General features: G+C 42.6%; 1 long non-coding RNA gene across 1 annotated transcript; it reads right to left on the reverse strand.

Annotated features, from left to right (window-relative positions):
• Nucleotides 1–9630: 9630 nt before the first annotated feature.
• LOC113963767 lies at nucleotides 9631–11946 on the reverse strand. The gene is made up of 2 exons (XR_003532936.1): nucleotides 11027–11946; nucleotides 9631–10169 (listed from the first exon to the last, which is right to left on the reverse strand). It is a non-coding gene; the product is annotated as an uncharacterized LOC113963767 (long non-coding RNA).
• Between the last annotated feature and the right edge of the window lie 1853 nt (nucleotides 11947–13799).

Here is a 13799-nt window from a genome sequence, read left to right on the forward strand (position 1 = left end):
CCATTTCCCAGAAACTGTTAACAATAGACCATTTGCAGCAGCTCTCCAGAGCACACCTGACCCCGCGGGCTATAAGCTGGGTGTTAAGAGGCTTGTGAGATAGGAGGATGGTCCTGTGCTCACATCCACGATTTACAATCACCTATTGTGGAACTCCTTGCTCTGAGGGAGGTACTGGACATTCCTGCCTGAACCTGAGTGTATATAATCTTGGGGTCTTGGGACTTCTTGTACCGTTTGTTGGACCCAGAGGAGGACCAGAACCTCGACCAGACTGCAACCACCACTCTCAACTGGACTGCGATCACCACCCTTGACCAGACTGCGACAGCACTCTCACCAACAAGTTTTCCCTCTCCTTCTACTCTGGACTCAGGGGGGCCACGTGGGGCTCAACATGAGGCCCATCGAACACCACTGTGCTCATGCCCCAGGGTCCTGAGTTATACATCTGGGTTTTGTGAGTTAAACCAATTGTTTGTCCGTATAATTGTATTTATGGTATTATTTTTATTAAATTGTAACTCTGACTTATAATCTCTTTGGAGTTGGGTTCATTTCTCCTGCCAGTTTACCTTTAAACCAGCATGTTTCTTGGCGCCCAACATGGAGCGGAGAGAGAAGTCAGAATTACAATTTCATTTTAAGCATTTGTGTATTTGGATACAGAAACTCCCTGATCACCATGTTGCTTGATGTATTCACATGGATGTTGTATCTGAAACTGTTCATATTTCCACAGATGGGGAATTATTTGCCTATTTTGATGCTCTCTTTAAGACCAGGGAGAAGATCAAAATTGCTTTATTAATATACTACTATGTTTATGTCATCATAACATCAGAAGCAGTGAGTTTCATTGTGAATGTGTATTCAGTCTTGTTTACCTGTCCTGGTTTGGGTTGCTAGCTCTGGGGCCTCATTGAAAATCACACTGAGCCTTTTGGGGGGAACAGGAGGGAATGGTTGTTTCCAGCTTTTCACCTCCTTCTTCCCCTTCAGACCTGCTACACCAGTCTTTAAAAATATCGAGTTTCCTTTTAATGTTAAAGATAGCGTTATGTTGTTGTTAGTGTTGCTTTGTCTGCTCTATACTGTCTACACCATACTTAGGGTCAGAACAGGGCCTTCTAGGGAGGTTGTCTGGACGCCTGCCCTGGGAGACGATAATGTTGAGTGGCAGGGAGGACATCGGCCAGTATTTGGAGAAGTTGTCTCCCCAGTGATCTGGAAATTCAGCCCTGAACAACTGCAGGATCCTGTTAGCATGATAAGATTGGTGAAGGAAAAATGCTCTGGCAGCTCCAGAGATGGCCAGCTCACAGCAACCTGCTGAGCCCTGGCCACTGCCTACCGGACACTACTTAACATGGCACAGCACTGTCAGGGGAGGGGAGAAAGAGCAAATCCACAGGCACCATGTCCACCCAAACCACAGCTGAGTCAGAGGGAAAAAGAAATAAATCAACCGGCACCATGCCCACACAAACCGTCTAAGAGCCAGAAGGACAACCGAAGCCAATAGCAGTCGCCCCTGTCCAGAAAAGGAAATCAAGGACTAAATCAGTTCATATAGTGAATGATGACAAAGAGGCAGGACCTTCACATCCACCGGAGGAGAACAGAGCCAGAAATAATCACTTGGTCCCTATCCCTGGGTGAACTACTTGAACTCCAGAGAGAGTTCGCGTGACAGGCAGATGAGTCCATTCTGACCTGGCTGCTCCGAATCTGGGATGCCGCAGCTAACGATACAATTGCAGATGGGATTGAAGCAAGGCAACTGGGATCCCTGTCTTGAGATGTAGTCATTGATCAGGGGATTGGAAAGAGGCAGGAAACTCAGCCTCTGGCGATGACTGCCGTCCAGTGTGAGGGAGAGAGATCTTTGTAAGGAGGACCTCCACGTACAGCAAGGACAGTGGAACACGATGGAACAAGATATCCGGTGCTTAAGGGAATTAGCCATACTGGAGATAATCTTTTCAGAGGACGAAAGATTCCCTAAAAGTCCAGATGGTGTACAGTGCACATCCCAGATGTGGTTAAAGTTTGCACGACTTGGGCCAGAAATGTATTCCTGCTACTTAGGAACGTTGCAATGGAGGGAGGGAGAGGACAAGGTGGGTGTGTTGGTTAGTAAACTCAGGATTTATGGAGACACTGTCACCACCCCATTACGAGCCCACATCTCATCTATGGAAACCAAACTGGCCAAACATGTCCGAAACCTGGAAGAGAAGATTGAAGAGGGCCACCAGAAGCTAAGAGAGGAAATTAAGGAAGGGATCTTCCATATCTCGCCAGGACAAACAAGGGTCTCTGCTATCAGGAGCAGACATCCCCCAGCTAAGGAAAGAGGGTACACTCTACGTGGCAATCTATGGTTTTACCCCCATGAGCATGGAGAATATATAAGCAGCCCTGGTATGTGAACTGAAAAGAGGAACAAGTACCACAAGGAACTCTTAGAGGGTAAATGCTGCTCCGGTCTCTCGTGGACAAGATTCCAGACAGTACAGGAATGATGATGTGTCTGATCCTCTCGAAGGGACCTCCAGGTCATACTTACAAGAAGAGTGCGGTGAGTACTATGACCAGGACTAGGGGTGCCCTGCCTCTAGCCAGGCAGAGGAGAGGGACAATTGGGTCTATTGGATGGTGTGGATTCGGTGGCCTGACACATCAGACTCACAAAGGCCTTAGCTGACACTGGCACAAAATGTACTTTGATGCCATCAAGATACGTAGGGACAGAATCCATCTCTATTTCTGGGATGACAGGAGGATCCCAACAGCTGGCTGTACTGGAAGCTGAAGTGAGCTTGACTGGGAAGGAATGACATAGACACCCCATCGTGACTGGCCCAAGGGCCCCGTGTATCCTTGGCATAAATTACCTGAGGATTGGGTATTTCAAAGACCCAAAAGGACTTTGTTGGGCTTTTGGCATAGCTGCTGTGGAGGCAGAGGAAATTAGACAGTTCAACATCTTGCCTGGTCTCTCAGAGGACCCTTCTACTGTGGGACTGCTGAAGGTTGAAGAAATATTCGTACCAATGGCCACAGCAACGGTACACTGTCGGCAATACCGCACCGACTGAGACTCTGTGACTCCTATACATAAGATGATCCGTGAACTGGAGACCCAGGGTGTGGTTAGCAAGACTCGCTCACCCTTTAACAGCCCTATATGGCCAGTGTGTAAGTCCAGAGGAGAATGGAGTCTGATGGTGGATTACTGTGGACTCAATGAAGTCACACCAGCACTGAGTGCTGCTGTGCCGGACATGCTGGAGCTTCAGTACGAGCTGGAGTCCAAGGCAGCCAAGTGGTATGCCACCAGTGACATTGTCAATGCCTTTTTCTCATTCCTTTGGCAGCAGAGTGCAGGCCACAATTTGCCTTCACTTGGAGGGGTGTGCGGTACACCTGGAATTGACTGTCCCAGGGGTGGAAACACAGTCTCGCCATTTGCCATGGAGTGATCCAGGCTGCACTGGAAAAGGGCGAGGCTCCAAAACATCTACGGTACATTGATGACATCATTGTATGGGGGAACACAGCAGGGGAAGTTTTCGAGAAAGGAAAGAAAATAATCCAGATTCTCCTAAGAGCTGGTTTTGCCATGAAACAAAGTAAGGTCAAAAGACCTTCACTCTTAGGAGTGAAGTGGCAAGATGGATGTCATCAGATTCCAGTGGAGGTGATTAACAAAATAGCAGCCATCTCCCCACCAACCAGCAAGAAGGAAACACAGGCTTTCCTAGGTGCGTGGGCTTTTGGAGGATGCATATCCCTGAGTACAGTCAGATTTTAAGTCCTCTCTACATTGTGACATGGAAGAAAAATGATTTTCACTGGGGCCCCAAACAACAACAAGCCTTTGAACAGATTAAACAGGAGATCTCCCATGAAGTAGCCCTCGACCAGACTGCGACAGCACTCTCACCAACAAGTTTTCCCTCTCCTCTTACTCTGGACTCAGGGGGACCATGTGGGGCTCAGCACGAGGCCCATCGAACACCACTGTGTTCGTGCCCCAGGGTGCTGGGTTATACATCTGGGTTTTGTGAGTTAAACCAATTGTTTGTCCGTATAATTGTATTTATGGTATTATTTTTATTAAATTGTAACTCTGACTTATAATCTCTTTGGAGTTGGGTTCATTTCTCCAGTTGGTTTGCCTTTAAACCAGCATAGTACTACAAATTGCTAGTCTCTCTGTTCCCTGATGCTGTAGATGTGGGTGCCAGGCACACTGAGGGGCTGGCAGGGTTTAGGAGAAGGATGGGAAGCAGCTCTTGCAGCTGCTTGCTAAGCTTTCTCCCAAGCAAAAGTGGGCTGTGGGGCTCTCTGATCCAACAGCAGACACACAGGGAGGATTTTGAGTCATATCATAACTATAGAAAATTTCCACTGAGCAAAAAAACACATAAAGAAACACTCCAAAGAGGCTAAGCCCTCTGGCTGTGCTGGGTGATGGAGAGAGTCAAGTGGCTGGAAAACATTGCTAAACAGTTGAATCCAAAAGTGAGAGCTGAAGCAGCTGATTTTCTAAAAGCAGCATTTTCCTGCAGCCTATGTTGGATTCGCGGGGAGCATTGCCCTAGCAGGGCTGCTGTGGAAGAGTGGGGCATGAAGAAGGGGATCGGTATGCATCCCAGAGTGCACAAATCTGGACTCATTGCTCAGGCAAAGCTCCAAGGGACCAGCCTCTTAATGCAATTTCACTGGGGCTTTGAATGCAATTTTTACACAGCATCTTTCTCCTTGACAAATCCAAACCCTTTCATCAGTGATGACTGGCACCAGCCCCCTGTGGCTCCTCTTGGACCGGATTCAAGCTGTATGTTGTTTTTTGCTGTAAATCTTTCTAACCCACTCCCCTGTCCCCTGTCCCCCTCCCCACTTTTTAAATTCTTCACTGATCTAATGCTCCCCCTCCAGAGGCTATCAAACAGCTTTTCCCTGAACACTTTTGGTTGCTCCAGCAAAATGGTCTTGGAAGAAAAGTGGTTCCAGACTGAAAACTTGAAGAGGTTATACATGAGCTCTGTACAGAGGCTGAAAAGCTCTGAGTTGTTATAGCAGCTGTCCCAGCTGAAAAAATGTCAGGGAGTGGGATCGTTTTCTGTGTATTTTATGGACAGGGAATAGGCCAGGTTCCCTGGTATTTGAGTTACTCTGGGGTTGTTCAGCCAACCCCTACACTTTGTAGGATAGTAATCGGATCCTCAGTGCCCTTGAAGTGTGCTAGCACTCAGTATAGAAAGGAATAGCTCTATGCCAAATGCTAAGTGGACTTTTAAGTATGTAAGCCATTTTTCTTCTTGTAAAATCTAGGTTTGATTTTGTAAAAAGACTTGCAAACCTTTTTTTCTGGGGACTTTGATGCAATTTTTCTCTGGATTACAGCTGAGTGAACTATTCTTAGGGGCTAACTCCCTCTCCCCCTTTCTTTTTTTCTGTTTGTGATTACGAGAAGATTTTATTATAATCAATTATTTAAAATTAGTCAACTGCACTTGGAGCAATATATTGCCTCTGGGTTGTTTGCACTTGCTTTGCTAGTTATCTGAAGTTTTCCACAAAATTTAAGGCCAGAGAGGACCATTAGATCAGTTAGTCTGACCCCCTGCACATCTTAATCCATTAAATTTCACCCAGTCAGCCTCCCACTAAGCCAAATAACGCCCGAGTAGGCTAAATCACTGAACACAGAAACATATCCAGCCTGGATTTGAAGACATCCAGGGACACAGAGTCTGATGCTCCCTTGGTAGTTTGTTTCAATGGTTTTAAATTGTGCCTTATTTCCTATTTGAATTTGGTTGGAAGCCAAATCCAGATTTTGGTTCTTGTTATACCTTTCTCTGCCAGGTGCCACAGTCATTTAGTATATGGCATTTTCTCTCCATGATGGTACTTACATATACACAGTAATCAAGTCACACCCCAGTCCTTTTTCTAACTGTTAGAAAAATTGTGTTTTATGATTTTCTCCCAATAAGGAACTTTTTATTTCATTTGAAAAATATTTAAAAATTATTTCATTGTCTTCTCTGGTATTTGACTATCCTTTTAAGGAGAAAAATGACAGAACTGCAGGAAATATTCTTTCTGTCTTCCCAGAATAGAGGGAAAATTTTCTAAATCTCAGATCTGGACATATGTCTGCTGTGAATATCATCTCACCACCCACTTGTGAGCAGTGCCCAGGTGGACATGCTTTTCCCTGACCTTAGCTTGCTATTTTATAATTTGTAAGGGGATGGAGTGATTGAACTCATGAAAACCCTTTTAACTGCTTCATACATTCTCACATTTGAGAGGGTTAAAAAGCTTTCTCATTCTGCAGAGATCTCACAGAAAGAAAGCTAATTGTGGTCCTCTCTTGAAGCATGAGAAGGTGAAGCTCAGCCAAGGGCTTGAATCTCCATGCCTGTTACCTCAGTAAGGCATTCTTGAGTGGATTTTGCTGTTGTTACACCTCTTCTGTTGGAGCCATAGTTCTAAGTCATTGGACATGTAATCTGACCATGAGCTCTGAGGTAGCAACTGAATATTCTCATCATGCTAAGAGAGATGGAGCTTTCCTCTCTCCTCTCCTTTGGGAATTCTTCTGCCTAACCTAATCATCACACAGTTTGAAGATGAGAAAAATTTGATGAAAAATATAAAGAGCCTTAGGACTCTCATAGAGCCACATTGCTCTCTATTCCTTCTTAGGTCCGTAGTTCTGCATTTGACTGCTTTAAAACATTCTTTCCTTATTACTCCTGAGCCACTGATGAAAAGTGAGCTGAATAGCATACAGCCTAACTCTGATCACAGCAGACTTCTCCATCAGGTGCACCCTTATGGAAAATTCACCTGCTGATAACCACTTTTTGTATATATACTGAAGGCAGCACTTGGTTCAGTTACTACAGCCTTTACTGACTGGGGATAATGTTAATTTTTGGGGAGATGAACACACCTGAGAAGTTGATGTATACTTTAGCTGCACACTTTACAACCTAATAAACACCAGTCTGACTTAATTTTTAGGATGACGAGACCTCTTTCCTGTGAAACTGTACTGATTACTGATAATTATATCCTCATCATCCCATTCTTTATTGATAGAATTACTCATTAACAACTTTTAAATTTTGCCCAGGACTTACATCCATTTACCCAGATTTTGGCTACTTGTGCCTCATGGACTGCCCTTTCTGTGTTTTGGTTAGTCTCTGTATGCTTTAAGCCTGTGGCATGGATCCAGCATTCAGAGAATATCAAAATTGAATATAAGTTAGCCAATTCCTGCCTTAAGCAGAAGTCTGAGAACTTTTAATTGTACATTCTATGGGCCTTCTCATACAAAAGCTTTCACCTTTAGTAGATCTTCAACATCTTTCTTATTGGGATGGATTCAAATGTTTCTTGTAATATTCAGATGATATGAATATGTGATTTACATTTTATCGTGCTTTCCACACATAGGCCAGAACTAGATGCCTGATGCTTCTGCCTCCTCATATATTTTTCTGAAATTCAGATATTGTCTAGAATGATTTTTAACAAGGACTTATCCTTTGATGTTATTATTAGGGGTAGATTATCCTGATGTCTTCAGACCTCTGTCTCAGTTTTACATACTTTGGGTTTTAGTTTGTGTTATCTGCTCTCTTCCTTCCTCACCTTTCTGTCATATATTGCTCCCTTATGTCTAACTTCATCTTTCCATTCACCAGGTGTGGTGGGTTAACCTTGACTGGAAGCCAGGTGCCCACTCACTGCTCTTCCCACCCACTCCCCTTCCCAGGTGCAAAGGGAAGAGAGAGTAAGATGGAAAACAACTTGTGGATTAGGATAAGGCAGTTTATTAAGGCAAAAGGAAAGCAAAAGATAACAAGGTTTATTCTCTACTTCCCATCAGCAGTGATGGATGACTGCTTTCCCAAGAAGCAGGGCTTCAGCACGTGTAACTGTTTCTCAGCAAGCAGCCTTTGGAAACAACGAATGCCCCCCTTCCTGCTACTTTCCTTAGCTTTTATGTCCGAGATGATGTCATATGGTATGGAATATCCCTTTGGTTGGTTTGGATCAGCTGACCTACTTGTGTCCCCTCCCAGAAGGAATGTTGCAGTACTGATGCTGTGCTCAGCAGTAGCCAAAACACTGGTGTGTTATCAATACCCTTCTAGCTACCAATGCAAAGCAAAACATTGTGAGGGCTGCTATGGGGAAATGAACTCCATCTAAGCCAGACACGATGCACCAGGATAGCCTTTTAGGCAATGTCATTATCTTTCTTGATTATGACATTATGCTTTTGACATAAGAAACTCCATTTGTCATTTACAATTGTGCTTAGTTTTGAATCCCCAATCAACTTTGCTTCTGATTTTTTTTTTTAAATATTCTTTTTGCTTGGAAGCATCTTCTGTAGCACTGGAGAAGTTTTGTTTGCGTAATTCTATCTATAGAACTGTATTTAAGTAGACTAATGGTTGAAACTGGCTTTTTTTGGGTCCATGCTGATGTCTTTTTTATTGAGATTGCTGTTGCAGTTTACTGCCTAAAATTTTTTTTTACAATAATGTATAAAGAATTGTATTCTATGCAAGGCATTTTTATTAGAGAAATGTCATAGATATTTTAAAGAATCCTACTGATGCCTTGCTACTGGATGTGGAGGGATCTTTTGTCTTCATCTGCCAAACTGTAGTTTTCAAACTAGCTGTTCTGATCTTTGGTTTGACTTGTAGGTCCACCAGAAATCTTCACCTCTTTTTGACAACCCACTGCTGGCTGCTTGTTTTATGGGATTTGTCACCCAAGGCATACAATCTAGAGGGGTTTTTTGTTTGTTTGTTTGTTTTTTTTAATTCTTGCTCGGATTTTTTTGAAAATGCAAGTGAGCTATGCATGATATTCCTTTGGGATGAAGGCTGACCTAGACCAGGAGTTGAGTGAAGACGGCTTTGCAGCTCCACCTCTCTCCCTCTTTTGGGCCCCTTCATTTCAGTGAAGCAGTTAAACACTTTTCCCGCAATCCCTGCTATGACATTTAGTTCATCATTCATATTTACTCGGCCACGTGTGAGCTCCCCTATAAGAATGAGAATAAATACCCCATGTGGAGTCCTGCATATAAATTTCTATACTGGCTTGCATCTTTGCTTATCATTCTTTTTTGCTATAAACTTAAAAAATGCCTGGATCTGGATTGTGAGCAGTTTCCCTCCTGCTACTTCAAAAGAGCATATTAGTCATGTAATGAACAGGCTTAGTGCCGGACTTGACAAAACACTGGGAAATACACTGTTGGGCACAATTCTGAACTGGCAGGGAACTGGACTGGATGACCTAATAGGGCTCTTTCATCTCCAGTTACTTATGATTTTCAATGCTAATTAAAACCTCACTAGCTAGTGGGGAAGAATATCACGGCCAATTCAAATAGCTTCTTAAAAACTTTCCTTCTGTTTATTTTTTCCACTTGCCCACTTCAATTTTATACACATATCACTTTAAACCACCCTTAATTACAAAAGTGTCCAGTTATAAAACCATAAAACAAACAAACAAAGCCAATTACACATAGCAGCTTGTAATAAAAGTGCAAAGGCCAGGAGATAAATTATTTGGCTTTATTAAGGAAAAAGAAAGTAATTTCTGTAGTACTACTTAGATCTCCAGGTGTGCTGGGCTATGGCTGTGTTCTCGGTTCACCTTCCGTCTGAGCTCTCCCTCAGCTCTCACCAGATCTGGACACTGACATATGTCCAGTGGAAAATTTTTTCCTTAATAAAAAAATCAGCCTTCAAACTTCTGCTGAGCAACTGCTTCAGCTTGATGGCTTGCCAGAGAAGGGCAGCCCAAACCTGGTGGCTTTAACCTCTTGTTCACATGTGATGGATGTCTTCACATGTCTAGGAAGTGGGCAGATGTTGGAGGTTCAGCTTCTGAGCCCAGGTAGGTTGATGGGGGACCAGAGCTCCTGGTGCAGCCTTCTGTCCACAGCTGCTAGGTAGCTGCACACAGGTGAGGCCTGGGTCTGGTGTCAGCCCAGTGATGGACATGCTACAGCAGTGAAGCACATCTACCCTAATGGGCTCATACACAAAACCAAACGATTTCTTGTCTTTCCTCAAGACATCAGAACAACTGGGACACTAGAGAAGCTGTTTGAGAAAACTTGTCAAAAGCTGAAAAATTAAATGGAGGTTAAGGTTTACATACATTAAGGTTTAAGGAGACATTAACACATAAGTGAGTAGAATAATCTTGGGTGGACAGAACGTCTGAAGGTTGTGTGGTCCAATCACCACTTAAAGCAGAGCCGACTTTGAAGTCCAGCTCTATTAGAGGAAATTGCTCAGGGTCATGTCCCGTCAAATTCTTAATTTCTCCAAGAATAGAGGTTCCACAGCCTCTCTCGGCAATCTATGCTAATGTCACACCACCTTAATGGTAAGATCTTCTTCCCTAATATCCAAATAGATTTGCAATATGATACTGCTCATGTTGTCATTTCACTGTGTATCTCTGGGAAAGTAAAAATGTCAATGTAAATAAGAAAAAAAAATCAAAGTAGTAATACATAATAATAAACATAAAATAATTCAGACAACCTGTTTACCACATGGAAACTTTCTAGTTAAAGAGGAATGTCCCTGAGTGGTTGTTACCACTGCAGTGACACACTATCTAGAAACAGTGCAACAGTGTTTGCATTCACCTTGCTAAAAAGGATGTCAAAACTTCAAAGTGTGAGATCAATTCAGAAATAACATAGATTAGAGCCAATCAGACTAGATGATTAACTTTTATTTCCAAGACTGACGGGTGCCTTCAATCATGTTTATGTTCAGCTTTTTGACAAATTGATGACAACATAAGACTATATTTCTTTTAAAAGCTGATCTCAGGCTGTGAGTTTTTTTGACATCTTATCATGCATTCAGATTTGTAAATCTCTCTCAGCCTCTTGAACAGAAAACAGGCCCCATGAATTGCCCCCAGAACTGACCATTACTCTGGGATGGCCTGAGGTTGGTAAATGGTGGTTCAAACTTCTGAAGTAAGCTGGGGTGAATCTAGTCCCAGTGACCAGCTCATGGATCCACATAGGGAGAAGGAAGATAGGAGCACAGCCCTGTTTGCTGCTGTGTGCTGCCATAGACCATCAGGATTGATAGGTCTTCAGGACATGTCAGAAATAAAAAGGGGTGAGAGGCTTAGGTCCCCACCTGGGACAGGAATTGTTCCATTTTCTGCAAAGAGAAAAAATGAAAAACTATTTAGATTCAAGTAATTTGGTTTGCTGCACAATGTCATCTTTGGATTGGAGGTCATTCACTTCTGTGTTTAACAGTTTTTGGGTTTTTTTGTTTACTTTTAAATTTTGGTCAAATTTGGAACAATCAATGCTGTTTTGAAAAAAGCAATCACTTTAAAAAAACTTTATCCTTTCTTTCCTAGCAGAAACAGGATTAGCCAAATTCAACCCGAATTTATTTTGTCCTTCTGAAACAAATTTTTTCTTGTCAAAAAGAAATATTCCCAGGCTCAGATAAGGAAATCCCAAGGAGAGTGGAACATATAGAATGGACAACTTATAAGATGGTCATTTTCTGACAGACGTGTTTTTGGAGACATGAGATACATAGTGAATATGCATGAGGAGCCTTAATTTGCATGGGGAACTATAGATAAAGACCGACGCCAAATGCCTGAAAAAAAGCTAAAGCTTGATTTACTTGTCAAGAAAATAAAAAACTGTCAGTGGGCTAACAAGTGCTGGGTAGGTCTGTACAGGATGTTTGTTGACTTGGGGAAGCAGTGGAGGGACTCCAAGAGGGTGAGCAATGGGCTAAATTGAGCAAAAATAGTCGGTAGTAGGTGCAAGCTGTGTGCAGACCTCAGGAGGTGCAAGGTGGCAGCGAAGCCAGCAGGGCAGGTGAGAACACAGGACAGTGGCTGGTTATGGCTGAGGGTTACATTGTTGTTTTGTCTCATGTGTGGGATACAATGCTGATAGTGGGTCTGGACTAATGTTTCTGAACCATCTCAGACTCCCCAAATGTCATCTTCAGCAAAGCACTTCTGAGTGATGCACCAAGAATCTCTAACTGAGCAGGACCCACACAGGTCTATGAAGTCCAGGAGATCTTTGGTGCAGGTGATCTTTTAGACCATCAGGATGAGCTGTTAGGGTTATTTTGGCACAGAGTGGGTTTTTCAGACTACCAGGTAAAGTGGTAGGGGTATTTTAGTATGCAGGGTCCTTCAGACCATCAGGTGAAACTCTAAGGAAAAGTCGTCCAGTAGGAGGTATTCATATATCAAAAACTGTCTAAGCACTGTGATGGATCCTGAGGATGATTTTCCTGAGATGTCATTCTTCACCTTGGGGTGGGGGTGGTGGCGGCCTTCCCTTATTGTGAGAGTTGCTTTAAGGATGAATTCAGTAAAGATGGCACTCTCATATTAATGGGACTGGAGTTGTACGGGTTCCTTTGACAGCAGAAAAATGCTAAATCACAGCCACAGAATGCATTGGGGTGCACTTTAGAAACTGTGTAGGTTTGCTCAAGATAGGTTTGAAGATAAGACAATGGAGAATGCTACTTTTTGCAGAAATATACTTGTTATGAATAGCATGGAAAAGAATCATGCCCTGAGGTTCACCATGCATTCATAGGCCCCCAGATGAACAATGGTCCACAGGAATGACAGATATATCTTACAGCATATTATATGCAACTAATATGAATTTTGATTTTCTCTCCTTCTAGCCTACCTTTTTTAACATTTGCCTGTAACTATTGTATGTGGTAGTTTAGTAAGGACCATAAACTTGCACTTTCCAGCAGTCTGAATTTATAAACTGTCACAGTTTACACATTATTGGCCAAGAAATATCTGGTTTTCCATAGCTTTTTAGTCTTTTGTTATACTCAAGGCAATGAATTTGTGCGTATTCTGAACAGGAGTAGGATGAATAAGCTGGCAATCACCTATTAAATGGAGGTATGTTTGAAGAAGAATCATAGTGCAAAGGAGTTTGTATTAGACAGTATCCTCAAGAAAAACATTCACTTGTATTTCACTTTATTCTGTTTGTTGGTATTTTTGGATGAATTATAATTGTCATTCTGTTAAAAGAGTTTCTCTTCCTAATAGATTCCGAGTCAAGTTGTTAGTATCAACTGTGTGGTAGTGGCCAATTTCTGTAGAAATATGAAAGTCGGAAACTCAATGGAAAGAAAACATTTCTTCTGTTCCAGGATGTGGGCAAATGCTTATGGGTGAAATAGACCTGAAGGGCAAGAAATGTATATATTTTTTGGCCTGTCCCTCCAATATATCCATTGATTTATGTCAGGAAGGCAGCAGAATATGTTCCCATGACTTTACAAACTCGCATGGGAAAAGAAGAACATTTTCATTTAAATTAAAAAGGTAGAATTAACCCTTCTTGGAGAGGGTTTAATGCTATTGCAATCAGGCAAATGAGAGAAAAGGTAAGAATCACACAGGTTCTTTTGAGAGTGTTGTACACTTTTTTTATAATTTCAGTTTGGATGCTGGGTTGGGTGCAGAAGCTGCACATCTCACCATTGTAGTGCCTGGCTCAAAACCAAGACACGTCTGTGAGCCTGCTCATCTCTCATGCAGATCAGGATGTGTAACATTATCCTTACAGATGCAGGAAGGAATATATCTTGGAGTAATTTTTTAAATTTTCCACAAAGAAATTGAGTTGTTTTGAAAATGTATGTGACCTAAATACAGAGCCC

The sequence above is a fragment of the Neopelma chrysocephalum genome, unplaced genomic scaffold (assembly GCF_003984885.1).
Source record: "Neopelma chrysocephalum unplaced genomic scaffold, ASM398488v2 Primary Assembly neopelma1_25, whole genome shotgun sequence".
In the NCBI taxonomy this organism is placed as follows: domain Eukaryota; kingdom Metazoa; phylum Chordata; class Aves; order Passeriformes; family Pipridae; genus Neopelma; species Neopelma chrysocephalum.